Below are 27,901 nucleotides of genomic sequence, written 5' to 3' on the forward strand. Positions count from 1 at the left end.
AAAGAGTGGGAGTGGGGTAGAGGGGGATACAAAGAAAATGTTAAGCAGGCTTTATGCTCAGCACAGAGCCTGATGCACAGCTTGATCCCAGGACTTTGGGATCATGACCTCAGCTGACATCAAGAGTTAGATGAACACTCAACTAACTAATAAGCCATGCAGGCACTGTGATACAGGGTTGATTTTGATTTTGTATATGAGATTTGACCTCGGCTAACTTAGAAATGTGTAAAATTTTCAGAAATGTTTTAAAGAAAGATTCTTGGAAAAAAAAAAAAAAGCCAGGTCTTTGTTAAGTGAAAAACCACAATAGAATTCTATTTCATTTTCTTACTAACCAATTAAAAGGCATTGAATTTCTGCATTGTTTATGTGACCTAGAATACGCATATAGAATGTGATTGTGATTAAAAATGTGGCCTAGCCATGTTCCTGCCTGACTGAAAATAGCTGCCTACTGCCTCTTCTTCTGGGTTAGAACTGAATTATCTACAAAATGAGATGGACTTCTGTATTACCCTGGAACAAACTGACTAATAGTTTGTTTTGACTCCTTTCAGATTCTTTCAGACTTAGTTTTTGTGTTATAAGTTTTCTTATCTTCCACATTTCATAGGTATTTAAGATTTTGAGAATGGTTATATCAAGAACTGTTAGTCATATTGTCCTTTAAACCAAAAACTTAGGGAATTGTGTTTTAACTGTAACATTCAATTCTAAGCCTCATTGGATAGTGAATTTATATCAGTATTGTCTGTGTTGTAGTAATAGTCTCTTTTGGCTATGTGTTTTATTTATAAATGAAATTAAGCTTACTGTACGGTACTTAATTCATGAAAGATAATGAATTAAGGGTCTCATCAGGAATACTTACTGAGAAGGTAGAAAATTGTAAGCTCAGAAGTCAGAATTTCTGAATCCTTAACATATAGTTTGCGCATTGTAATGCTGTTTTCTTTTGAAGTAAGAATACTATAAATTTAAACCTTATTCTTATAAGTAAAATATTGCAGATTAACTGCAAATTTCAGGCTGTTACAGATTATTTTAAATTTGTATGGAATACTCCGTTAGTGACTGTTTCCCCAAAAGTACTCTACGAATCCTGTGGCTACATCTAGACAGGAGAGAAGCTAGATTAAAAATTAACTTAAAAAGAAAAGGAATGTATTAGGTCTTTGGCTTAACTTTAGACAATTAGAATTGATATATATATTTTTAATTTTTTTAAGTTTATTTTGAGAGAGAGAGAGAGGGAGGCGGAGAGAAGGGGAGAGAAAGAATCCCTAGCAGACTTCTGCACTGTTAGCACAGACCCCATGTGGGGAGATGTCATGAAACTGTGAGATCACTGCCTGAGCCAAAATCAAAAGTCAGATGCCCAACTGACTGAGCCACCCAGGCACCCCAGAATTGATATATGTTTTAAAATCAAGGTTGACTTATACCCTGGAAAGTGGTTTTCTTAAAAAAAAAAAATTATTTACACAAGAAATGTATTCAACATATCATTGTCTTATTGCTGAAATGTAATCATTTTTGAGGCAACTTATCAGTAATTGAATATGATTCAATACTAAGACATAAAGTTGTTTACTCTTCCTTTCCATCTTCATTGTTTCCAAAATTAAATCTGGGGGAAAAAATGAATGAACAGAAATTGGTGTGAAATTGCTCTTGAAATTCTGTAGTATGTTTTAAGGTAAATTATTCAAATGAGTACATAAAGATAACTTTGAAGAAAGAAATAATGCAACCATTGATAATCTTTTCCTAAATCATTGATTCTCAAATATTTCCCACTAGGGCTTTCTGTTGAGGTTTTCTCAACCTTTTTGAAAGCATACCCATAGTACTGTGGTGGAACTTGGGTGTTTGGGATGGAGGAGTAGCCTGATACCATAATTGTTTCTTTTGGGGTTGAGTGGAGGAAAGACTTTGGTGCCTGGCAGTGTAGCCATTAAGTATGATTCTCCAGGCTTCCTCAGAGATTATGTATTTTAAACTTTTTATTTGGAAATTATATTAGATACACATAGAGGTTGCAAAAATAGTAGAGAGTTTCTATTATACTCCTTAGAGGCTGCAAAAATAGTAGAGAGTTTCTATTATACTCCTCACACAGCATTCCCGAAGGATAACATCTTACATTCCATCGTACTACTGTCAGCTAAACTATAGACCTTTTGCACATTTCACCGTCATTTATATTTATTCTCGGTACAAGTGTTTTATGAAATTTTACCACATGGATTAATATTTGTGACACCACTACAAACAGAATACAGAACTTCGTCATGCCCAAGAAATTTTCTCATCCTACCCCTAATGCCTTCCTTTCAACTCTGGCAAACACTGACCTGTTCTTCATCATTATACTTTTGTCATATTGAAAATGTTATATAAATGGAACTATACTGACACAGGCTTTATTGTGTTGTATGTTGTATTCATATGTTGAAACCCCAGCATCCAGTACATTGGAGTGTGACTGTATTTGGAGATACTTCAGATATAGAGCGTTGCAAGCCTAGAGCAAGGACAGGAAATTGGAATTGAGGATGGCAATAAAGCTCTTTTGGCAGAAGAGGAAGTGGGATACTTTAAGGGACTGATGTATTGTTAGCTCAGCCACAATGAAATAGCTCTTTGAATTCTGCTATTCTGGGTTGTGTTGTAGTAAGGAATATCACTGCTTGAATGAGAAATCCATTTTGTGGAGACTATTAGAATACATGAATGTTACTCATGAAGGGTAATAGGTAAACTAATTTCTACCCCTCTATACATTTGCTCATAGTGTTATATGTCGTTAGTTAGTGATTAGCTAATAAAAACCACAATCCTGAGGATGTTGGATTGAAGGCTGAGTCTATAAGTAAGTAATGGAAAACAGAAAACAGTTTTATATGAAATGTGATCTTCTAACACAAATTTCCCAAATCCTGGAAAGCTACTATTGAAAGAAGTAAGCTAGACTAATGGAGTAGGTAGGGAATACATATAATTAAATCCCTTACTGTAGGTTTTGAAGATTATTTGGATAATGAATAATTTTTAACTGTATCCTCTGTTGACTTCAGACATTTCCTTCGGATAGCTTTTCCTAGTTTTAATGGCAGTAGTTCTCCCAAAACAGAAAAGCTTTTACATGTTTTTGAAGATACGTTATTATTTCAAATCAAGACCACTTTCTTACATAGCATTCATAACTGTTGTGGATTTATAGATGGCAATTTTAGGGAAGATTATAAGAGCGAATGCCCCCACCCCCAATCCTCCTTCAGTCCCTTTTATTTTTTTATTTGGGTTGTATATTTCTCCTTATCTCTTTCATCTTTCCTTTTTTATTTTATTTTTTCTATGTTATTTATTTGTTTTTCTTAAATAGTTTATTGTCAGGTTGGTTTTTGTATAACACCCAACAAGTGTGCTCATCCCAGCAAGTGCCCTCCTCCATGCCCATTGCCCCCTTCCCCTCTCCCCAACCCCCATGAGCCCTTAGTTTGTTCTCAGCATTCAAGAGTCTCTCATGGTTTGCCTCCCTCCCTTTCCCCAACTATTTTTCCCCTTCTCCCCCATGGTCCTCCATTAAGTTCCTCCTAATCCATCTATATGTGCAAATGTATGGTATCATCTTTCCCTTTTTAATGTGTCCACACAGAAAATAGTAAATGACTGTTTTTAGGTCTTGGTAATCTGAAGTACAGTGTAGAGCATACTGAGAGAAGCATTGCCTTTTTTCAGGTGATCATATAACCAAACCATGTTTCTCCACTTTGTTTAACAACTGTGAACTACTTCATTTCTGTTAAATATCATTCCTAGAGATGAGGTAAGATTTGTCTGTTTCAGTCTTCAGTGACTAGACCATCTTGATACACTTTTGAAGAAAATTTGAGCTGTTTTTGAGATATAAACCTAGATATGTAGTCATCATGTACTTAATGATATTTTCATATAGAACCTGCCATGTGTATGCTGGTAATGTGGCCCTAGCTTTGGTAGCTTCATTGTGCTTATCTCATTATCTCTTTTCCTCTACTACTATATAGAATATTGTCTCACTCTTCTAAGTTAAGATTTCCTAAAGTATATGTATATGTGTGTGTGTCTGTTTTATTTATATATTTTGGACTCAAAGAATTTTCTGAGCACTTGTGGCTGAAATGCAGTAAGACTTCAGCAGTCTTTTTAGATTTAGGTTTTCCATAGCACTTGGTTTTACCATAGGAATTGTAAGATAATTATGACATTTATTTTATTCCTTAATATAGTCTGTTCCAAGTAATATATTATCACCAAATTAGCTTTTATAAAAGTAGGATGAATGGAATACTGGTATTTAAGATTTCTTTGTGTGTGTTAAAAGGAGAAGAAATAAGATTTTTTAATTTGCCAACTCTTGAACTAATTGAACTTCTCTAAGTATGAGAAATGAAAAAAGCTTCCATTTTTAGGGGATACCGTTGTCTTCATGAAAGAAATTTGTTTGGAATCTAGTGAAAGTGATAAAGTATGAGAAGATTTTAAAATTTAGGATTGGCGTGTTATGATACCAAGAATTATATTCGTGTTTTTTGTGAATCAGGAAGACTGAAAGGTATTGAAGGAGGGATATGGGGACCAGAATTTAGTTCTCTGTGTTCTGTGATGGGGACTTAAAGCTGAAGGGAGCAGATACTTAATAGCTTTTAGAGAGTGAACAAAAGAAAACCTGTTTGCCTTGATTATAGGCAATTTGCAAGTAAAATATTTGCATTAAGAAAACCTCCATCAATAGATTCCTAATGGCACTAAAGTAAAAATTTCCTCTTTTGCATTTTACTTTTAAGAGTATGACAGGGGCGCCTGGGTGGCTCAGTCAGTTAAGCATCCGACTTTGGCTCAGGTCATGATATCATGGTTTGTGAGTTTGAGCCCCGTGTCGGGCTCTGTGCTGACAGCTCAGAGCCTGGAGCCTCCTTCAGATTCTGTGTCTCCTCCTCTCTCTGCCCTTACCATGCTCATGCTCTGTCTCTTTCTGTCTCTCAATAATAAATAAATGTTAAAAAATTTAAAAAAATATGACAGTTAAGAAAGTAAATTATCGGAAAAGAATTAGAAAATTTATATAACTCACAGACCCGTAACAATGTTCTCAGTCTTTTCTTTTCTTTCTTTTTTAAGACCTTATATTGTATGGCTCACACGATGTTAAGCTCTTACAAAATTGCTGTAAACTTTGAGAAACTGACTAGTTTTTTGTCATCAGCATAGTTGGCAGTTGAATATTTGTTATCTGATTAAAAAAACCTAAATTTTGCTGTGCCTTAGGAGTGTTAGCAGAATGCCCAAAGGATAGTCCACACCATAACTTAAACTGAAACATTTACTGAAAGGAGTTAGGAATTTTAATTGACAAAACAAGTGACCCAACTTTTCTTAGTTGTTTTTTTTTTTTCCCCCCAATAGTAGTGTCTGCCAAATCCGATGTCAACACACTAAGGCCCCTCAGCTATGAAGTAGAATTATTAAATGAGCTTTACCTTAACTAGCAGTTATAAAATACCCAGAAGTTTTAGCAACAAACCAGTGTCTTTTAAGAAGTTCGTTAAGACACTTTAAGCAGATGTTTAGATCTATTTTCATATTTTATTGTTTTTTAAATTTTGATGTTTTATTTTTAAAAATGTTTATTTCCTTATTTTGACAGAGAGGGAGAAAGTGAGTGGAGGGGGGAGGGGAGCAGCAAGAGAGGGAGACAGAATTCCAAGTAGGCTTCATGCAATCAGTGCAGAGCCCGACGTGGGGCTCCAACTTACAAACTGTGAGATCATGACCTGAGCCAAAATCAAAAGAGTTGGACGCTTAACCAACTGAACCACCCAGGTACCTCATTTTTATGAGTCTCTTAAGTGGCATATCTAAACAGACTTGGATTCTCTTTTCTCTATTTACTAGTTGTGGAAGCAAGTAACTTCTCTGTGCCCTAATTTTCTTATCTGTAAATGGGGATAACAATAAGCTATCTCATAGGATTATTGGGTTAATACATGGAAAGCACTTAGTACAGTGTCTTGCATACTGTAAATGCTTAATATAATTAGTATGGTTTGCTTTTATAATACTTTATTGAAGCTCCTCCAGTCACACACGATAGCAGCCTTTATTATTGAAAGTAACTGTACTTGGATGAAGGTTGAAAAAATTTCATGAGAATTTGCCCTGAAACCCCACCTCTTTCTGTAATTAGCAGTAACTATCAAGTGATGCTGTTTGTATGAGATTTGAGAGCTGAACTCCTTTCAAGGAAGGAAGGAGGTCCATGTATCAAGTAACATGCAGGTTATGCATATAGTACAATTAATTTTAGTTATTGAGTAATAAATTAGTTAAGGCAAATATTCTTTTAATGCTTTGATTTAGTTTTTCCATTTCATTGCCTACCTTCAGCCACTTAAGTACTTTTCTCCATCAACTTGAATTTCTGCAAGTGTGGTGTACTTTTTAAAATATTAGATTCCCGAGTCTCTGCTCTGACCTCATGGAATCAAAACCTCTGGGGACGACCCTCGGTGATTCTTAAGCACATCAAAACCTGAGAACCAGATATGGAGAACAAAATAATGTGAAACCCCTTGAGTTCTCTGACTTTTTCAATATTTTTGGTAAGAGGCTGGACTGTGGAGGAGATGAAAACTGTTGACAGAGACTGGGTTTCTGTCAGTGTCACAGAATTCGTTGAGGCTTGAATAGGGACTGTGGCGGAAGGACAAGATTTCAACTGTGTGACAGTTTGTGCCCCTTTCTTGCTGTCCTTGTTCTGGGACCTCCCTTCTGTCCCTCGAATTACTCTCTCCCCTTTTAACCTCCAGCCTAAACTGTGCTTACACTGAACTAGCCAAGTTCAGATAGCCTGATAACTCCAACAGAACTTCGGAAAGTAAGGAGAAAACAAATACTTAAAAGAAGAGACAAACGTTGTAAAAATACACTTCTGAAATACAGGCTGCTTCTTCCAAGAGTTCTATTGAAGAGACTAAGAACTTTATTGAGCCTCCGGTCCCTTTTTTCTAGCACCCCATGAGCTGGCCTGACTTGCTTGGCTGAACTTTTCTTCCAGTTGTGATCACTTTGTTCACCTTCTTATTTATGGGTACATTGAGGCTATCTACCTGCTCATTTTGCTTCACTTCAATACAGTGCCTACTCCCAGTTTCCTTTAAAAACTTCCAGACTCCGGGGCGCCTGGGTGGCTTAGTCGGTTAAGCGTCCGACTTTCGCTTAGGTCATGATCTCGCGGTTCGTGGGTTTGGGCCCCGCGTCGGGCTCTGTGCTGACTGCCAGCTCAGAGCCTGGAGCCTGTTTCAGTCTGTGACTCCCTCTCTCTCTGTCCCTCCCCTGCTCATGCTGTCTGTCTCTCTCCTAGAAATAAATAAAACATTAAAAAAAAATTAAAAAAAAATAAAAATAAAAAAAAACTTCCAGACTCCATCTATCCTCCCAATTTAGCTTCAAGATTCTCCCCACATTCAGTATTTTTTGTAAATAAGGGTGATTAACACTTAAAGAATCTTAATGAATGCTAGATATACTACTTCTTTACTTTTCTGGAGCATTCCATTGACACAACTTCCATAAAACGGATTTTCCTTTTCCTTTCTTCTATTAAGCCTTCTGTGTAGGAAAGTATAACAATATAACAATACTTTATCTCCATGTTAATTTGTTGTGTTAGCGAGTTCAGAATTAAATACAACAGAGAAAGGGCAGAGTTGTTTTGATGTGAAACTTCTGGTCCCCATTATTGTGGATAATTGAGAGTTACTCAGTGACTATCACTGTACACTGTATGTCTGTAGTAAACGATGTTACTGGGATTGCCAGGGAATTTGAATGCCAGTAGAGGCCCTTTTTATGTCTTCTGACTATGGAGAGGCCTGCATTTAAACTGTTCTATTCTTATTTTCAGAAGTGTCTAAGAAAGACAGTTTCACTATCTGTCATGGTAATCTGTTCCAATATTTAATCAACATGGATTGTAATGCATTTCTTTACCACTATCAAGCTGTATTTCACATGAGGTTTCTTTTAAATATTGTTTTAATGCTGATTGATTAAACTTGTGGTCCATTCTGACTCTGAGATCTTTCATTGCTCCCACCTTTGTGTGACTAGACATTGCTTTCATTGTTTCTTGGGTGTTTTTTTCTTTTAATTCATCAACAGGCTTTATTATGTTTCTTGAGTATAGTGACTGATCATTTTTAATTTCGAATTCTTTGGAGCAGCTGATTGATTCTCCTTGTCAGCAGTAGGCAAATTACATTCAGAGTCTAGCAAAACTATGCCATCTTCTTTTCATTAATAAAATTAGTTTTAAGTTCAGCCTGTTCTTTTGTTCTGTCCCCATCTTCTCTTTACATGTCTTTCTCTTCCTTGGATTTACCCCCTCCATTTTCATCTATTAGAATGAGGAGGCTAATATTTGATCTCAGAGACTTTGCTGTGTTTGCCAACAGTGGTATTGACTGGGTTGTAATTTTTAAGAGCCGTGGGGACAGCTTTATTTTGGATGAAGAGGATTTGAATGAGTAAAGGTATGAAAAAACTACAGCATATCTTATAAATCCTTATAAGGTCCCTAGGTCTCTTCCAGAGCATAATGTGATTTGTCAGTTGTCACCCTTTGTGAGCTGCAGATGTCATTAATCATGAGAGAAAAATTCCTATTTAAATGTTTGATCATTTGTCTTGAGAAAATGTGATTTTCAACTTTTTTAGAGTCACAAAACTTATAAGCAATAATGAGTTGGATTCCCATTGGCAGTGCTGACCTCTGGGGAGTGTTCATGAGTGAAATACAGATGACTTGTCTTGGATTGGATGCTCCTTACCCAGCCCTTAGGGCCTTTGGGTTGTGCATTAGGCCTGAATGTTGATGTGCAAAGGACCTGTAATGAAATATATTTCTGTGCAGTACATTTCATGTACAGGTTTAGCCCTTATTTTTTGTTGCTATGATGAACAGATTTACTTTCCTGTTGGCCAAGAATTTGAGTGAGTGAATAAAATTAGGACATATTCCCCAGAGATTTTTTTTCTATATTGAATTGCACAAGTCCTGTGAATCTTGTGGCTGTGTACATTCCTAAAAAAAGTTATGTTGTGCACTGGTTTTGAAATCGAGAGATAGTGCTACCAGTTCTTTTCTTTTCTGTTCTGTTCTTTTTTTTTTCTGGTCAAGTTTTGGGATACTATCATTATTTTCCCCCACCTTTATTCACTCATTCTTTGTTTTCAGTTACTCTGTTTTCATCTTGTTGGCTCTAAAGCTTTTTTTCATACCATTTGCCTAGCAGAGTTAGAATGGCATCAGTGATAACGTTTTATGGAGGGAAGGATTAAGACCCAGTTTTTATTTCTATTATATAATTTTATGAGATAAAGTGATTGTAAGAGAGACGATCTATACATTAGCAACTAACAGATCTTGGTAAGAATTTTTAAATATACTCCCTATTTAAATGGCATTGGTCACTGAAACAAGTTAAGTCTTGTTTTCCAAATAGCATTTTTAAAATTGATTTTAAAGTCTATTTTTAGATTAAAAAATTTTTAAGGTAGTCTTTTGATTAAATTGATCAATTAAAAATTCATTAGTTTTCTCAAATATATGATTTACTCTTTAAGATTTTTTCTAAAACCTCAAAGAATGCAAGATTCTCCTCTTAGGAGTGTATCGGTAACTGAAGTTTTTCCCTTTGAAAAGTTAAACTTTACAAGCTTTACTGCTTTGAAACAAACAGAACCCTTCAAGGAAGGGTTATTGTTTGGGGATGGGTTGAAATACTCTTGAATATTAGGAACTGTGTGAAGGGAAATCAAGAGAAGGGAAATTATAGTTAAAAATAATATGGGAAGTGTTTTACTGGCTCTTAGAACTCCAGTGAAGAGGTGATGGCCTCTAGAATTACCAAGTAATTCTCGCCTGCTGTTGTAGCTCCCTTTGAGCTTGATGAGTATAAACATATTTTAAAATTAAGATATTCAGAAATCATCCTAATTCTAGGTGTTGGTGCATAGAAGTTGTATTACCTCAAGCATGAAGGAAAATGGAATACATTTAAGTGCTCTTTGAGAGATTAGAATGATCATTTCTGAAACTTGGAGAATTTTATGGGGTCTATTTAAAGGCAGTGCTTGTTTATATGAGCAGAAAGCTCTATTTCCAAGGTCCCTGGCTCTCTTAGGTTTATTCCTCAAGTTAATGAGTTTTGTATCTTGCTTTAGAGCTTTTTTTATTATTATTTTTTAAAATTTACATCCAAGTTAGTTAGCATATTGTGCAACAATGATTTCAGGAGTAGATTCCTTAATGCCCCTTACCAGTTTAGCCCATCCCCCTCCCCCAACCCCCCCAGTGTCCCTCTGTTTTCCATATTTAAGAGTCTCTTACGTTTTTGTACCCCTCCCTGTTTTTATATTATTTGTGCTTCCTTTCCCTTATGTTCATCTGTTTTGTATCTTAAAGTTCTCATCATGAGTGAAGTCATATGATATTTGTCTTTCTCTGGCTCATTTCACCTAGCATGATACCCTTTAGTTCTATCCACGTAATTGCAAATGACAAGATTTCATTCTTTTTGATTGCCAACTAATACTCCAATGTGTGTGTGTGTGTGTGTGTGTGTGTGTGTGTACTACATCTTTATCCATTAATCCATCGACGGACCTTTGGGCTCCCTGCATACTTTGGCTATTGTTGATAGTGCTGTTATAAACATTGGGGTACACATGTCCCTTCAAAACAGCATATCTATATCCCTTGAATAAATACCTAGTAGTGCAATTGCTGCGTTGTAAGGTAGTTCTATTTTAAAATTTTTGAGGAATTTCCATACTGTTTTCATAGTTTCTGCACCAGTTTGCATTCCTGCCAGCAGTGCAAAAGAGATCCTCTGTCTCCGCATCCTCGCCAGCATCTGTTGTTGCCTGAGTTGTTAACGTTAGCCATTCTGACAGGTATGAGGTGGTATCTCATTGTGGTTTTGATTTGTATTTCCCTGATGATGAGTTTCATGTGTCTGTTGCCCATCTGGGTGTCTTCTTTGGAGAAGTGTCTGTCTGTGTTTTTAGCCCATTTCTTCACTGGATTATTTGTTTTTTGGGTGTGGAGTTTGATAAGTTCTTTATAGATTTTGGATCCCAGCCCTTTATCTGACATGTCATCTGCAAATATCTTTTCCCATTCCGTCTGTTGTCAGTTGCCTTTTAGTTTTGTTGATTGTTTCCTTCACTTTGTAGAAGGTTTTTATTTTGATGAGGTCCCAATAGTTCATTTTTGCTTTTGTTTCCCTTGCCTCCAGAGATGTGTTGAATAAGAAGTTGGTGTGGCCAAGGTCAAAGAGTTTCTTGCAAGCTTTCTCCTCGAGGATTTTGATGGCTTCCTGTCTTACATTTAGGTCTTTCATCCATTTTGAGTTTATTTTTGTGTATGGTGTAAGAAAGTGGTCCAAGTTCATCCTTCTGCATGTTGCTCGGTTTCCCAGCACCATTTGATGAAGAGACTTATCTTTATTCCATTGGGTATTCTTTCCTGCTTTGTCAAAGATGAGTTGGCCATACATTCGTGGGTCCATTTTTGGGTTCTCTATTCTGTTTCATTGATCTGAGTGTTTGTTTCTGTGCCAGTACCATATTGTCTTGATGATTACAGCTTTATAATACATCTTGAAGCCTGGAATTGTGATGCCTCCAGCTTTGGTTTTCTTTTTCAGGATTGCTTTGGCTATTCAGAGTCTTTTCTGGTCCCCTACAAATTTTAGGATTGTTTGTTCTAGCTCTGTGAAGAATGCTGGTGTTATTTTGATAGGCATTGCATTGAATATGTAGATTGCTTTGGGTAGCATGGAGTATTCTTTCAGTCGATCGGCATAGAATATTTTTCCATTTTTTTGTGTCTTCAATTTCTTTCATAAGCTTTCTATAGTTTTCAGTGTACAGATTTTTCACCTCTTTGGTTAGATTTATTCTAGGTATTTTATGGTTTTAGGTGCAGTTATAAATGGGATTGATTCCTTGATTTCTCACTCTGTTGCTTCATTATTGGTGTATAGGAATTTAACTGATTTCTGTGCATTGATTGTATATCCTGTCACTTTGCTGGATTCATGGATCAGTTTAGCAGTTTTTTGGTGGAATCTTTTGGGTTTTCCATATAAAGTATGTCATCTGCGAAGAGTCAAAGTTTGACCTCCTCCTAGCTGATTTGGATGGCTTTTATTTCTTTGTGTTGTCTGATTGCTGAGGCTGACTTCCAATACTGTTATTCCAATGTTGAATAACAGTGGCGAGAGTGGACATCCCTGTCTTGTTCCTGATATTAGGGGGAAATTTCTCAGTTTTTCCTCCTCTTGCTTTAGAGCTTTTTAAGGAGATGTTGCATCTTAGGATAGAAATCACTTAGTTGGGGTGCCTGGTTAGCTTAGTTATTGCAACATGAGATGCTTGATCTTGGGATTGTGAGTTTGAGTCTCATGTTGAATGTTGAGATTACTTAAAATATAAAAAAAAAGAAATCACTTACATTCTATTGTTTTTTTAAGTGAGTTCAGCAGCCATAACTTGAATTTATGGTATGTTTTATATCAATGTCCTTTTATTGTTTTTACAGAATTTTAGCTGTGGTTACTTTGACTTTAGAGAGACAGGTGTTGAAGGCTTTGGGTATTTTGCCTTTTTAAATTTTTCTTAACTGTTTATTTTTGAGAGGCAGGGGAGGGAGAGCATGTGTACCTGTGAGGGAGTGGCAGAGAGAGAGAGAGGGAGACAGAGTCTAAAGCAGGCTCTGCACTATCAGCACAGAGCCCAGTGCGGGACTAGAACTCACCAACTGTGAGATCATGACCTGAGCTGAAACCAAGAGTCAGACACTTAACCGACTGCACTACCCAGGTGCTCCTAGGTATTCCTTCTGAGTGCAGTTGACAGTATATTATTATATATACTGTATATTATATATACAGTATATATTATATGAAGAAAATTACATTTTTGTTTTAACATTTTTTTTTTTTTTTTAAAGCGTCTAAACTGGGCAGACTTTTCTCTTTCTCAGAGAGTTTTCTCTGTCCTGGTCAGTAGTCTGAACTATTTTATCACCTTTCTCTTACGTTGAGAGGGTTCGACTTCCATGAACTTTGAGGACAGATACTTTGTTATTTTTGTGAAGTGTGTGCAAATTATGTTACTTCATTTGCTTCATGTAATATTATGTAAAATATGTCTTAAATAATTTTTTTAAATGTTTAGTTTTGAGAGAGAGAGAGACAGAGAGACAGAGACAGAGTCCAAGCAGGGGAGGGGCAGAGAGAGAGGGAGGGAGACACAGAATCTGAAGCAGGCTCCAGGTCTGAGCTGTCACACAGAGCCCAACATGGGGTTTGAGATCATGAGCTGAGCCAAAATCAGTCACTCAACTGAGTGAGCCACCCAGGTGCCCCAGATTATGTAAAATATGTGTAATGCAGATGTCAACAATTTAGTTTTTATGTATCAGACGGTGTAGTTGAAAGTTTTTGAAGCATTTTTTTAATGCTAATAATTTGGTTATCAGCTTAAAATTCAAGCTTATTTTCTAAATTAGTTTAAAACAGAAAACTTTTGAATGATCATAGTTCATTCAAAAATATTTGAAATTACATATATATGCATATGTTTATATATTTGTCTATTTGCTTTTTCTTATGGCTAGAGTAATATATGGTCCCTTTGGAAATTTAAGAAAATACAGAACAATGTCAGTAAGAAAATTAAAGTCACTTAGAAGTCATCATATAAAAGTAACCACAGTTTACATTCTGGTAAATAGCTTTCCATTGTTTTTTCTAGGTCAGATTTTATTATCTTCAGGAGAACCTTCTAATTCAGACTACCAACCAAGGATTGTGTAAAGAGTATTGATTATATTTTGACAGCAAGAGAGAAATATAAGAAAAGGAATTAGAGATTAGTATTTGGATTGGGATCATATTCCCCTTTAATTTTCTCTTTTAAAAAAGCAATTGTTGTTTGTAGACACCTGATTTATTTACTTTGAAGCATATGCATACATTCCCGCTTTCCCTTGACTCAAGAGTTTTCTCTAGTTGCAGGAAATCCAGTACTCTGACTAATTTAGTCTTCATGAAGTCACTTGTCATTCAGGGAATAACTTTGACTTTTGATGGGCAGCACCTTGGATGATTCCATCAACTAACAAGGTTTTACAGTAACTGTATTTCTTGACCAAATTAAATTGCTTCCCAGTAGCCTTATTTGTTTGTTCTCTGTAAAGTTCACTCTGTCTAAATCTTTTCCCTATAGAAATTTCCACAGAAAAGTCTTCAAGTAAGACCTTTGTACTTGCCATTTAACAGCAAAATTCAAATAATACCCTGGTGCAAAATAACTGTAGCAGAACAGAAATCGTGCTGGTTTGGCATAAACAGCATCACAGCCTCTCATTGAGCCTAAATTCAAGAAATGTCTGCATCTCAGACTTAGCCACTCTATGAAAGTGACTGAAATTATAGGTTGCTATTTATTGTTTGCTGACGTCAAATGTATTGTCATTTAATAAGAGTCAGTGATATTGCACTGATTGTAGCTGTGTAGGTCCCGCTGCTCATTAACTCATGTGCTTCTAAGGGGTTTTCACATTTCTGTGTGTTCTTTCATTCCCAAGCATAATTTAAAGATAAGCCCAATCAAGAAGAGAACCCCTTGCCAGCTGCCAGAGCTCTGAGGTTTTGATTCTGCCAAACTTAATGGTCAACATCTTTTTTTCCCTTAGCTTTTTTCAGCTTAACAGAGAAATTGTAATAAACCCAACAGGAGAAGATGAACCAGTATATTAATTTTTTTCATACTGAAAATACTGATTTCTATAAGGGAGGCAGTAATATCTGATAATATGTAAATGATGTTGATTTTCACCAGTATTTTGTTTAATTTAAGCAGTCAGTAACAAACAGTGGTTGCATAAATAGACCCATCGTAATTCTGTACAGACTTGGTTTCTGTTTTTATGCATGTTAAAGGATAATTTTCAAAAACGTAAAATTATTACTCAGTAAATATAAAATGAACCTGTGACAAAAATTTATTTTTATTTAACTCCTGAAATTAATGAAGACATCGGTACAATGTTATATCTGGTTCAAAGAGCATTTGATAAGTTAGGCTCATATGAGCAGTTTAACAAAGAAGTGTTTCTGGGTTAGATAGAAAACTGGTTAATGCCTAACAGAGCCATCAATCCAGACATTTTGCATCTTAGTTGAACAAAAATCTACAAGTTAACAAGTGACATAAGTCAGTCTGGGACTTTAATCAAGAGTAAATAGTGAGTTACATTAGGTACCTTTGCCCTCTCCATTTAATGTTAAAAAGATGTGTCCAGATGTTTTCCAGGTTTTAGATACTTTTTATGATATAAGGAAAAGGAAAAAATAGAAGGGACATGATGTTTGCTTTTACAAAGAGGAAAACACAGGGAAACAGAAGAGGAAAAAAGAGCATTGATTGGATAAGAACTTTTATTTTGATAGTGTTTGATGTATCAAACCAAATATGTTTCATGTAATAGGAGAAATATCTTCTTGTCTCCTTCTGGTCTGTAATGCAGGTGCTTCTCTACAAAGCAGTGGAAAAGCTCAGGTATTGTTGAATCATTCATGTTCTAGGGCCCTATGTTTGTTTCACAGCTAAATAGAATGAATCTCTTAGAACCATGATCCAATTAACATTTGAACGCTTGATTGAGTCATTTTATATTTTGATTCATTTGTGAGACCCACCTCTGTCATGAGAAATAAAAATTGTTTAAGGGCACCTGGGTGCCTCAGTCAGTTAAGTGTCCAACTCATGATTTCATTATGTCCCGGTTTGTGGGATTGAACCCCATGTTGGGCTCTATGCTGACAGAGTAGAGCCTGCTTGGTATTCTCTCTCTTTCTCTCTCTCCTCCTCCCCCTCCCCCCCTTCCTCCCCCCCTTCTCTACCCCTCTCCTCTCTCAATCTCTCTTTCTCTTAAAATACATAAATATTTTTTAAAAATTATTTTTTATTAAAAAAGTATTAAAAATGTAGAGAACAGCTGTGTAATTCCACTGATAATACTAAATAAACCTTGTTTTAACTCTGTAGTGTAGGGTCTTGGATGCTTAGAACTGAGAAGGATTTTAGAGGTCATCTTTTTACATGTATAAGGAGCCTGAGTCCCAGTGAGGTTAAGTGACTCATTGGCTATTGTGGACAGAATGAAAACTAAAATCCATGTATTTTATTTTTGATCCAGTGCTGTGATCCGTGCATAACTGTGAAACATTAGCACTTAGAAAATGAAAATTCTTGTTTAATATTTATTGTGTGACTATTATTTTGCTAACTCTGTAAGATGTTCAAACTACAAAAAAGAATTATGGTCCCTACACTTGAAGGGCTTCTCTAGCTGAAAAGACTGAATATTATTTTTAATTTTTAAAATTTGTAAATTTCAGTGTAGTTGACATACAGTGTTAACATTAGTTTCATGTGTACAACTTACTGATTTGACAAGTTTATACATTATTCTATGTTCATCACAAGTATATCTAGTCTGTCCCATTACATCACTGTTATATTACCAACTGTATTCCTTAAGCTTTACTTTTTATTTCCATGATATGTTCATTCCATAACTAGAGGCCTGTATTTCCCTCTTCCCTTTACCCATTTTTCCCAATTCCCCACCTCCGTTTCCTCTGGCAACCATCAGTTTTCTGTGTTTATAGATCTGATTCTGCTTTTTGTTTATTCATTTTTTTTTTAGATTCCTTTTATGAGTAGAAACATACGGTATTTGTCTTTCTTAGTCTGACTTATTTCACTTAGCATAATGCCCTCTAGGTCATCCACATTGTCTCAAATGGCATAAACTCATCATCTTTTATGGATGTGTAATATTCCATTGTATAAATATACCACATCTTCTTTATCCATTTGTCTTTTGATAGGCACTGAGGTTGCTTCCATGTCTTGACTATTATAAATAATGCTGCAATAAACATAGAGGTGCATATATATTTTTTTGAGTTAGTGTTTTCATTTTCCCTAGTACATACCCAGTAATGGGATTAATAGATCCTGTGGTATTTCTATTTTTAATTTTTCAAGGAACTGCCATACTGTTTCCTACAGTGGCTGTGCTATTATTTTTTAAAGAACCCATAACACAGGGAAGGTTATACAAAGTATTAAATGAGTGTTTAAAATAGAGTAAATGCTGTAGGAGTTATAGATGAGAATATGGTCAGAATTAAAGACATTAAGAAGGTAAAAAACTTAAAAAAAAAAAAGAAGGTAAAAAACTATGATATCTAGCACATGCAAATTCCTAGAGGGCCAGAGAATTATGATTAGGAATCATTTGTAATCATTTGTTTTTTCTAGGGAAGCAAACTTGGTGTAGTACCTTGCTGATTTTTGTCACCTCTTTTTTTTTTTTTTTTTTATTTATTAATTCTAGGAGAGAGAGAGACAGCGTGAGAAGGGGAGGGTCAGAGAGAGGGAGTCACAGACTGAAATAGGCTCCAGGCTCTGAGCTGGCAGTCAGCACAGAGCCCGACGCGGGGCTCGAACCCACGAACCGTGAGATCATGACCTAAGCGAAAGTTGGACGCTTAACCAACTAAGCCACCCAGGCGCCCCGTCACCTCTTTTAATCCAAGTGGTGTCATATTGATTTTGCCATCAGTGTAATGATTTCACTTGCTGGTACTGTTAAAGGTTAATTTAAATTTAATTTGGGTTAATTTATTCATGTATTTAAAAAGTTATTGATGTTGTTTGGGAGTAGTGACTGTATATAATCCCATCTAATTATATGGTAGGCACAGACTTAAATGTGTATTTCCTAGAATGATCACTGAGTAGAGTAAGTATTCTGGTATTATGGTTGTCAAATGTTAAACTTCTTTCTGTTACTTGTGGGAGTGACAGGATTGTAAAAAAGAGTAGAAGAATTCATAGATATGTGCTCAGTTTGCAAGGGTATTCTGTACTTTAATTTTAACAGAAAAGTTAACAATTTGATTGATGTATTTATATAACAAGGTTATAAGAAGCAAAAGCTAAAATGAGTATTTCACAATTCTAATTGCTTTTGCTTGGCTCCTCTCTGCATGTTATGCATTTTAGTTTTTTAATATTTAAAATTTCATCTCTAGTGTAAAGTGGAAGTGAAATAGAGTGGTAGCCTCTTGTCAGTGATAGTCCTCCCTGTCCCCTTTTTAAAGCAGGGTACCATTTGTGTTGTGTGTCTTTCTGGCAGTGAGAGAAATCATTTGCTGAGATGACAATTTCTGTAAGTGCTAACAGCATCTAGAGAGTGAACATTTATGATGTGTGACTTCTTATTGTGTATTATATGGTAGATGTAATTGATAGTTCTCCTTGCTCCTGTTGAATATATGATTTCTGTCATGCCACATGGCTTTCTGAAGTGGTATTTTTGGTTTGCAGATTGCATAAAAGTGGGTATGTTTGTGTTTGCCAACATTTAATGCTGGAAAGGATTCAGGAGGACTCTAGGGTCTTCCTTCATTTTCGTAACTGAAGAAAATGAGATCTTCTCTGGGGACAGAATTAGAAAATACATGCATATATACACACACTCCCCCCGATGCACATATACACACATTACAGATATTTTTGTCTCTATCTGTGTGGGTGTGTATAATAAAATCATGGTTTCATAATGATACCTTCAGTTCTCACCCAGCATGTTGGAGTTCTTTTTAAAAACTTCTCTGACAGTAAGAAACACAGTGCCTATTATTCTTGATATACTTTTTTACTTTCTCAATCAAAAATAATTTGCTGTATGTAGATCTCCCAGTTGCCATACTGTGTTTGTGGCTTACCACCTCTAGACCACCTCTGCCAGTGCACTGACTGGTCAGGGCCTCTGTATAGACTCCAGCCCCTTCCCCACTGCTGTGTCCTTACCTCATCCACTGTGCTGACCCCTCCATGCTGGACACAGAAAGGAAAGCAAGATGGATAGGGCAGGTTATAATTCTTTAATATTTCATAGATATTACCCTGACACATTTTCTTGAGTTTCTTCTATTTTCAAGATTCCTTTCTATGTAGTAGCCTGAGAATCCCCAGGTACTTACTCATTCCTACTGTTGGTCTTGGTTACTATTTTCATAGGGAAGCATAAAGATGTTTACCGAAAGGCTTGTGTTCCATGCAGCCCCGTGCAGTCTTTGTTTATTAGAGAGAATGTGATTCTTGCAGTAGCCAAATCCCTAATAGTATTGGGTATATGAGCTGTCACTGATGGTCTAGAATTTATTTCTAAGGGTGGAGGGTGGCTCAACCATAGTCTTTCCAGCTCTTTAGTTCTAGCTTCTTAAGCACGTGCTGACACACAAAGCCATTTTTTGGTATTCACCACGTTAGACCCAGGGACTGGGTCAGAAGTTGTAGCTCTAGCCAGCATTGTGTTTGAAAATGCCTCTCATAAAACTTCAACATCCTAATGAGGATACAAGAATCCTTTCTATTACTATGGTCTTTTTCTTCACACCTCAGAATGATGAGTGACCTTTCTTTTTAGCTATAGGTGAGTGTATCTGTTCATGTAACTGACAAAATTCAGAATTAGGGTGGGCTTTAGGCCTGCCAGGCTCTGGCTCCATTTCTTTGTGATTCTCTTGGCTCTGTTCTCTCTGTATCAGCTTTGATATTCGGTAACTTCCTTTGTGGCAGCAAAATGGCTGCAGTTGTTTTAGGCTTTGCATTCATAATACCACATGGTCTAGAGGGAAAGAGTATTAACATTTTGGTTTTTTGCTGATTGGAGCAATTCAGGTCATGTGTTTATTCCTGAATCAAAGATTATAGCAAGGGGATGAGATGATGCTGATTGGCACAGGCTAATTCATACCTACCATTACAGATGGGGCTAAGGTGAATTTCATTTAGAACAGCAGAGACCCTACAAAATAAACTAATTCTCATGGAATAGTGATTGTAACTGGCTTTCATAGCATTTAGGGTAATGTATTTATTCATTAAAATATCTTTAAGAAAAGATTTTTGTGATCAGGGAGGGGTGGTGGTGGGGTTTTTAAAAATATTTTTTATTTTTTTAAATGGTTATTTAATTTTGAGAGAGAGAGAGAGAGACAGACAGACAGACAGTGGGGGAGGGGCAGAAAGAGAGAGGGAGACAGAGAATCCCAAGCAGGTTCTGCACCCATCAAGGCAGAGCCTGACATGGGGCTCGAACTCATGAACTGTGAGATCAGGACCTGAGCTGAAACCAAGAGTCAGATTCTTAACCGACTGAGCCACCCAGCTGCCATCAGATTTTTGTTTTTTAAATGCTAGTATTAAAAAAATGTTGAATTATTTATATCTTATTTCTTTGTCAGTGCTCTTAAATTTTAAGTTCCAGGGTCAATCTTACGTTTGTAGAGTAATTGTGACTCCTATAAAATGGATAGTAGCTATTTAAGCTGGAGGAGAGATGAAATGGAGTTTAAGATAGATTAAATTTCACTCTTTACTTTCATTTACAATACTTTCATGAAAATATGTTTGAAAGTACAGTGTCTGAAAGGTAAGTAATAGAATATTGTTAAGAGAATGGTAGAGTGTCTCAATTCCTAGAAAGAGAAGAAATAGAATACAGTCTCTTGTTTGGGTTTATAAGGAGGTTGCTTTGTTAGACACAGACAGTGAAGTGAGTAGGTGAGAACTATCATGAATATCCGTTCAGGACTGATTAATATCCAGTCCATTATCCTGGACTGGGTCCAGGGTTGTTGGTTAAGCAGCCCTGGAACTTTAAATTTCTGCATAGGACTTTGCTAGTTTCCTGGAGAAGATATTGGAAATAGGATCTTTTTACTTCCCATTTAAGAGGAGCCCAGACTCAGCTGGCCATCTCCATTTCTTGTGTATTATCATGGTTTACCCACCAGTCTACCAGTTGCTTGTTCACTAGGCTGCACCTGCTACTGGCTTTACTTACTCCAGGTACAGGATGGTTATAAGTGTATTGGTTGTTCATCCTCTTGATGTGGCTGATTGGGAGATGCAGCTCGCTGCCGCTGCCCAGCATATGAGAGAGTATTGTATCACATATCACTAGGCCAGGAAAAGATCAAATTTCAAAATTCTAAGTATAGTTTCACTGTATGCATATCCCTTTTTTCAGTAAAGTAAAAAATGTTTAAGTCAAGCCATCATAAGTTAGGGACCATCTATATTCATCACTGAAGAAAAATAGATGGAATGCATAACCTTTCGTTTTTGATGTTATAATTGACAGGAAAAATATTCCCAGGCTTCCAAGGCTAACTTTGGACATAGTTCATCTTGAAGTGTTTGTTGGTATTTGTTTCATTTACTGCTAGAAGGTGCAATACCCAAATCATCATTCAGTTTTTTGGAATAATTTGAAAGAATGAAAAAACACTGTCTCTGTATAGCAACCACTTTCTTTTTTTTAATGTTTGTTTTTCTGAGAGAGAGAGAGACAGAGAGACAGACGGGGTGAGCAGGGGAGAAGGGGGAGTCGGGGGGCACAGTGACACAGAACCTGAAGCAAGCTCCAGGCTCTGAGCTGTCAGCAGAGAACCTGATAAGGAGCTCAAACCCGTGAAACTGCAAGATCATGACCTGAGCTGAATTCGGGTGACTGAGCCAGGCGCCCCCCTCTTTTTAAAAAGTATATATATTTATAATGTGTATGTGTGTGTATGTGTGTGTGTGTGTGTGTGTGTATATATATATATATATATATTTTTTTTTTACAAATAGTTTATTGTCAAGTTGGTTTCCATATAACACCCAGTGCTCATCCCCACAAGTGCTCTCCTCCATGCCCATCTCCCCCATCCCCTCCCACCCATCAGTCCTCAGTTTGTTCTCAGCATTCAAGAGTCTCTCATGGTTTGCCTCTCTCCCTCTCCCCAACTATTTCCCCCCTTCTTTTCCCCCACGGTCCTCCATTAAGTTCCTCCTAATCCTCCTATATGTGCAAACATATGGTATTTGTCCTTCTCTGCCTGACTTATTTCGCTCAGCATAAAACCCTCAAGGTCCATCCATGTTGCTACACATGAGCACATTCTAAGGTGCATACTTCCAAGACTGTTTTATTAAGATAATGCTATATAGAAATTTCTGTAGAAAAATTTAACACTTACTAAAATGTGTTTCTGGTTATATATTTTAATCAAAATAGATTAACTGGAAATCCAGTCACCTTTAAGAGATATCTACATTTTCATATCAACAAGAGTTTCATAATATCATGTAATAATAGAATGTTCATTTATAATTTATGATTTCTTTGAGGCATTAACAAAATTTTTGAGGGTTAATTCTGATATAGGGTGGGGATTGGATAGGAAGAGGAAGAGTTCAAAGGAATGCATTTTTGTCTGACAGTTAACACTTTTGAGGATATGCTATAATACTTGGGATGATATAAAAAAATTAAACCATCTTTAAATCAAATTGAGGTTTATGTTTTCATTTTGATCAGCAGGGATTAATTTGGAAAGTAAAAAATAATGGGCTGATATATATGAAAATTTCTATCCAAGGTTGACAGTTTAGTTTTAGGTGAATTTGTACTAAAGAATAATGATCAAGAGGCACCTGGGTGGCTCAGTTGGTTTGGTGTCCAGCTCTTGATTTCACCTCAGGTCAAGATCATGGTCATGGGATTTCACCTCAGGGTCATGGGATTGAGCCCTTAGTGGGGCTCTGCACGGAGCATGGAGCCTGCTTGATATTCTCTGTTTCTGTTCCTCTCTCCTATTCAAGCATGTAGGCTCTCTCTCTTAAAAAAAAAAAAATTATGATCAAATAATTTCTCATTAAATTTTCAAGCGTTTGCATTAAAAAGTCCTTTTGAACAATTAAAATTACTTTGTTGTTCTTATGTTTGACTTTTTTTTTTTTAATGTTTTATTTATTTCTAGGAGAGAGAGAGAGAGAGAGACAGCGTGAGCAGGGGAGGGTCAGAGAGAGAAGGAGTCACAGACTGAAACAGGCTCCAGGCTCTGAGCTGGCAGTCAGCACAGAGCCCGACGCAGGGCTCGAACCCACGAACCGTGAGATCATGACCTAAGCGAAAGTCGGACGCTTAACCAACTAAGCCACCCAGGCACCCCTATGTTTGACTTTAAACTTCAGAAACTATATCTTCTAATTGCAAGGAGAATAAAATGACAAAATGTGTCAGTTAGGATTATTCAGTTATTTTATGTAAATACAAATCCATTTACTTTAAGGAGAACCATCACACCTTTTAAAATGTGATCAATCAACACCTTTCTTAGAATTGCTTTCATTGAGCTAATGAAAAGATATTTTTATTCTTGAAATATTGCATTTTTTATTCTCCTTATTAACGGTCCTCCCTGCGTAGGAGTAAATAAATCATGGGGCTGCTAGTAGTTCTAAGTGCTTTTCAGAGAGCATTTAAGTGCTTGTAATCGCTAAGCAAAGGAGTACTATAGAATAAATGTGTTGTAAACCACACATGAAAGCAATGTCTTTTTTTATTATCTGTAACTTTAATGGAAAGAAAATGTTAATTTAGGGTAATGAAATAGACCTCCAAGTATGATCGGTGAATAGACCGTTAGGTTAATTAAAATGAGGATATGTATCACTGCTGTGCTGGAACTATCATTGTGGAAGAGACAGATTCATTTAGTGCTTGAATAGTAAAATTCAGAATGTGTCACTCCCAAACTAGATTTACCACACAAAGGAACAAGATTGATGACAAGGGTAATTCGGTTTTGTTTCATTTACTTTTACCTGTCACATTACTTGTCATTTTAGAAAGCCTGTCACTTAAAGGTGAAAATTTATCCAATCTTTTAAAAATCAATTAAGTATAAATTTTGTTGCTTTCCTATCTGTCCATCATCCTAGCTGAATTAAACACAAAACAAGATTTAAGTAATAGGCAGGCATATAGATTGTAATAGAACTTTCAAAAAGTTAGCAACTTTAAATTTATTGATTTGCAAATGCCATTGAAACCACCACTATAACTTTTTTTGGTTATTAGTTCTTTTCAATGTCTAGTTCCCAAAGCTGTTGGAAATTAATTCGTGTATTTTGTTGTCCACTTGACCAATTCACTATTTGAATTTACTAAAATCTTGAGTGCTTCAAGATTTTATAAACCATAGTTTATAAAAGATTTTTGAATGCCTTTTATTTCTTCCCAATGGAAAATCTTAGCATTGTGCCAACCATAAAGTAAGGTTTCAGTAAGTACTTCCTATTTTGATTTAGGAGGCTTGGCATCTGTTTAAACAAAATTTAAGTTCTGTATACTCTTGAGTTATTCCGTTGCATCTATCATATGCCTAATTTAATATATTAATTTCTATTTGGATTTTATTTTTTTTATTTTTTTTAAATGTTTTATTTATTTCTAGGAGAGAGACAGAGAGAGAGACAGCGTGAGCAGGGGAGGGTCAGAGAGAGAGGGAGTCACAGACTGAAACAGGCTCCAGGCTCTGAGCTGGCAGTCAGCACAGAGCCTGACGCGGGGCTCGAACCCATGAACCGTGAGATCATGACCTAAGCGAAAGTTGGACGCTTAACCAGCTAAGCCACCCAGGCGCCCCTCTATTTGGATTTTAGATTTAAAATTTACAGCATCTGGCCCAATAGTCAATTATCACCAATAGCTTTTTGCCTGGGATCTGAGAAACGAATGCATGTATTAAGTGATTTATAAAGCAATTGCTTTCCCTAATGATTTACGTGATAGTCAGCCAAGTATTTATTGAATTCCGGTCCTGAGCCCAGTATTAGAGTAGGTAGTTTCATGTGTTTTAAGGCTTTCCTTGGGAGGTTGTACACGATCAACATGTGTGTATAAAATAATCTGTTTCTCTCCTTAGCCTGGCACATAAAAACACTTTTTAGGAAGATGAGATATTCTTTCTTTTTTGTTTTTTAGTCTCTCGATTCTGGGAAAATCTTTCGTTTTTGCCTTTTTTATTTTTCTGATATTTGGATGATATTTAGTAGGAGATATTTAATGAGTTTATGTAAGTGTATATACTTAATATCTATGATTATACGTGAGCATTACCTTAACTAAAATTTGATATAGGAAGAAAATATATTAGAAAGGGAATCTTTTTTCTGTAATTGGACTTACCAAAGAGTTTTTCTAAATAATTGCATTAGAGCACCTAACAGTTCTTATTTTATCGCCCCTGACTTTTTTTTCTCCCACCGAAGATTCACTTGGGCTCTTTAAGTAAACCGGATTGTAATGATTCCTTCATCCTGAATAGGGTCAGAAAGCTGTAGTGTTAAAGTCAGCTCTCTTTGTATGACTTTTTCTTTCTTTGTGTCTGCTTCATTTTTAGAATTCTAACTGCATACTAACTTCATTATCTTTTCTTGGTTTTTCTTTTTTGTGTCCCAGCTTCTGCTTACTCATAATTAGTTTTAGCTTGTCATAAAGTATTTTAGATTAAACCTTGGCATTTGTCATTTATTGCTCATCACCCAGGTCTTTTTCTTTCTTATTTTACATTCCTGGAGGAAATAATCAAATTGACTTTTATACCAGCCAAAATAAGCTAATTTATGTTGAGGTAACAGAAATGATTCACATAATTTCTTTTTTTTAAATTTTTAATTATTTATTTTTGAGAGAAAGAGAGTGAGAGAGAGAGAGCTCACAAGCAGGGGAGGAGCAGAGAGAGACAGAGAATTGGAACCAGGCTCCAGGCTCTGAGCAGTCAGCACAGAGCCCAACATGGGGCTCGAACCCACGAACCATGAGATCATGACCTGAGCCGAAGTCAGATGTTTAAATGACTGAGCCACCCAGGCGCCCCTGATTCACATAATTTCTTATTCATGCTATATGTTCATCATAGATTGGTTGATAGTTCTGACCCAGATAGTCTTATTCCAGGACCCAAGCCACAGCCATTATTTGAAGCACTGTCAGAAAAAAGAGTAGCCTATCATGCACCAGCTTATACAGCTTTCACCCAGATGTGACATATCGCTTTGGCTCACACTTCATTGACCAAGTCATCTTGCCACCCATGACATTAATGGGATGAGGAAGTATAATTCTTCAATGTACCCTGGAAGAGAACTGCAGTTAGCTTAGTGGAAAACAGTAACGACTATTGCAATTGACTCCTCTAGCTATGAGCCATTCACTTTAATTTTCTTCCTACATGGAATACATTCTCTTTTTTCCTAGGATACAATTTAAAAATCTTACAGGAATTGGTATCATGAGCCATGGGACTTCAGGTAACTCTGGTAGCCAGAATGTACTTTCTTTCTCATGTAACTTTTTGGTCAGTGGAACGTGTATAGATGTGATGTATCCAAATCTGAGCAGAAGCTTTAAGTGTGGTTTGTGTGGTCTGACTTGAATTCTTTCCAGATAGGGACTGCTCCTTACGCTGGAATCCCAGTATGAGAAGACATGTAGAGTAGACCTGCAACATGGAGTGGAGCTTGACCCAGCCTTTACTTTTCATTTAATAGGAACAAAAAAAATGAGTGTTTGTTGTGGTAGGTAACTGAGATTTTGGATTTGTTGCTACCACAAAAGCTTACTCTACATAGTGGAATTTGAAGTTAAGACAAATTGGGCTTGCGTGTTAACTCTTCTGGTTGTGTGATTTGGGGTAGGTTATTTAAGTTCCCTGAAGCTGGATTTCTTCTCAGTATGATGGAGGTAATAATAAGGCCCATCTTACAGTTCTGATGTGAGGATTAAATTGGATGACTTGTAAAATATTTAATACAGCACTCAGCATATAAGAGAAGGGTTCAGTAAATGTCCTTTCTTTTCCTTTTACCTTCCACCTTGCTTCCCCAATTAGTAGAGTTGTTTAAATACAGGATTACTTGAAAGAAATTAAGTAATTAGAAAGAGTCAGTTGTGAGATTAGGGATACAATGCTTGCCTTAAGTGGACCCTTTTAGCTCAAATTTAAGAGTTTCCTTCTGAGGAGAGTCCAAGGTGCTCTTAGAACTAATTTTTTTTGGGTGGCTCAGTCAGTTAGGTGTCCAACTTTGGCTCAGGTCATGATCTCTTGGTCCTTGGGTTCAAGCCCCACGTTGGGCTCTCTGCTGACAGCTCAGAGCCTGGAGCCTACATCCGATTCTGTGTCTCTCTCTGCCCCTGGCCTGCTTGTGCTCTGTCGTTCTCTATCTCTCAAGAATAAACAAATATTTTAAAAAATTAAAAAAAAATCTGTTTTGCTAATGATGGGTTTCTCTGCAGTGATAAGTCAACTAGGTTTTTAACTGAGCTGAATCGGCAATTGGCCCGCTACAGCATTCCTACCAAACCTCCAACACTTCAAAGAGAAACTCTTCTACCTGTTAAATAGTCACTATGACCACCACCAACCTTGTCCATGGAGTTTTATCTGTTACACAGGAACTAAGAAGAGTTAATCTAATAGCTTGTCAGTGACCCATGATTTGCCATAGCTCAAGAAGATAAGACATCTGTGAATAGATATATATACAATGAACTTGTACCCATGGGGGGAGAGATAAAAACGATGCTAATAGTGGGTTTGTTGGCTGCTATTAAAAATGAGATGAAGTGTCCAGGTCACAAGTAGTAATGAAAAAATATGTAGTCTATACATTTATAGACATGTAGGATAAAAAGAGAAACTAATTCTCAACCTCAGCAATACAGATAAAACTGAGAGAAGAGACTAAGACCACTTAAAGCTCAACCTTGTGGCAAGGATCAAATCAAGAATATGGTTTCATGCCTTGTAGTGGTTCTAAAATAGGACTAAGAACTCTTTGACACTGTTCTCTTCAA

The sequence above is a fragment of the Hyaena hyaena genome, unplaced genomic scaffold (assembly GCF_003009895.1).
Source record: "Hyaena hyaena isolate Hyena2069 unplaced genomic scaffold, ASM300989v1 scaffold_242, whole genome shotgun sequence".
Lineage (NCBI taxonomy): Eukaryota > Metazoa > Chordata > Mammalia > Carnivora > Hyaenidae > Hyaena > Hyaena hyaena.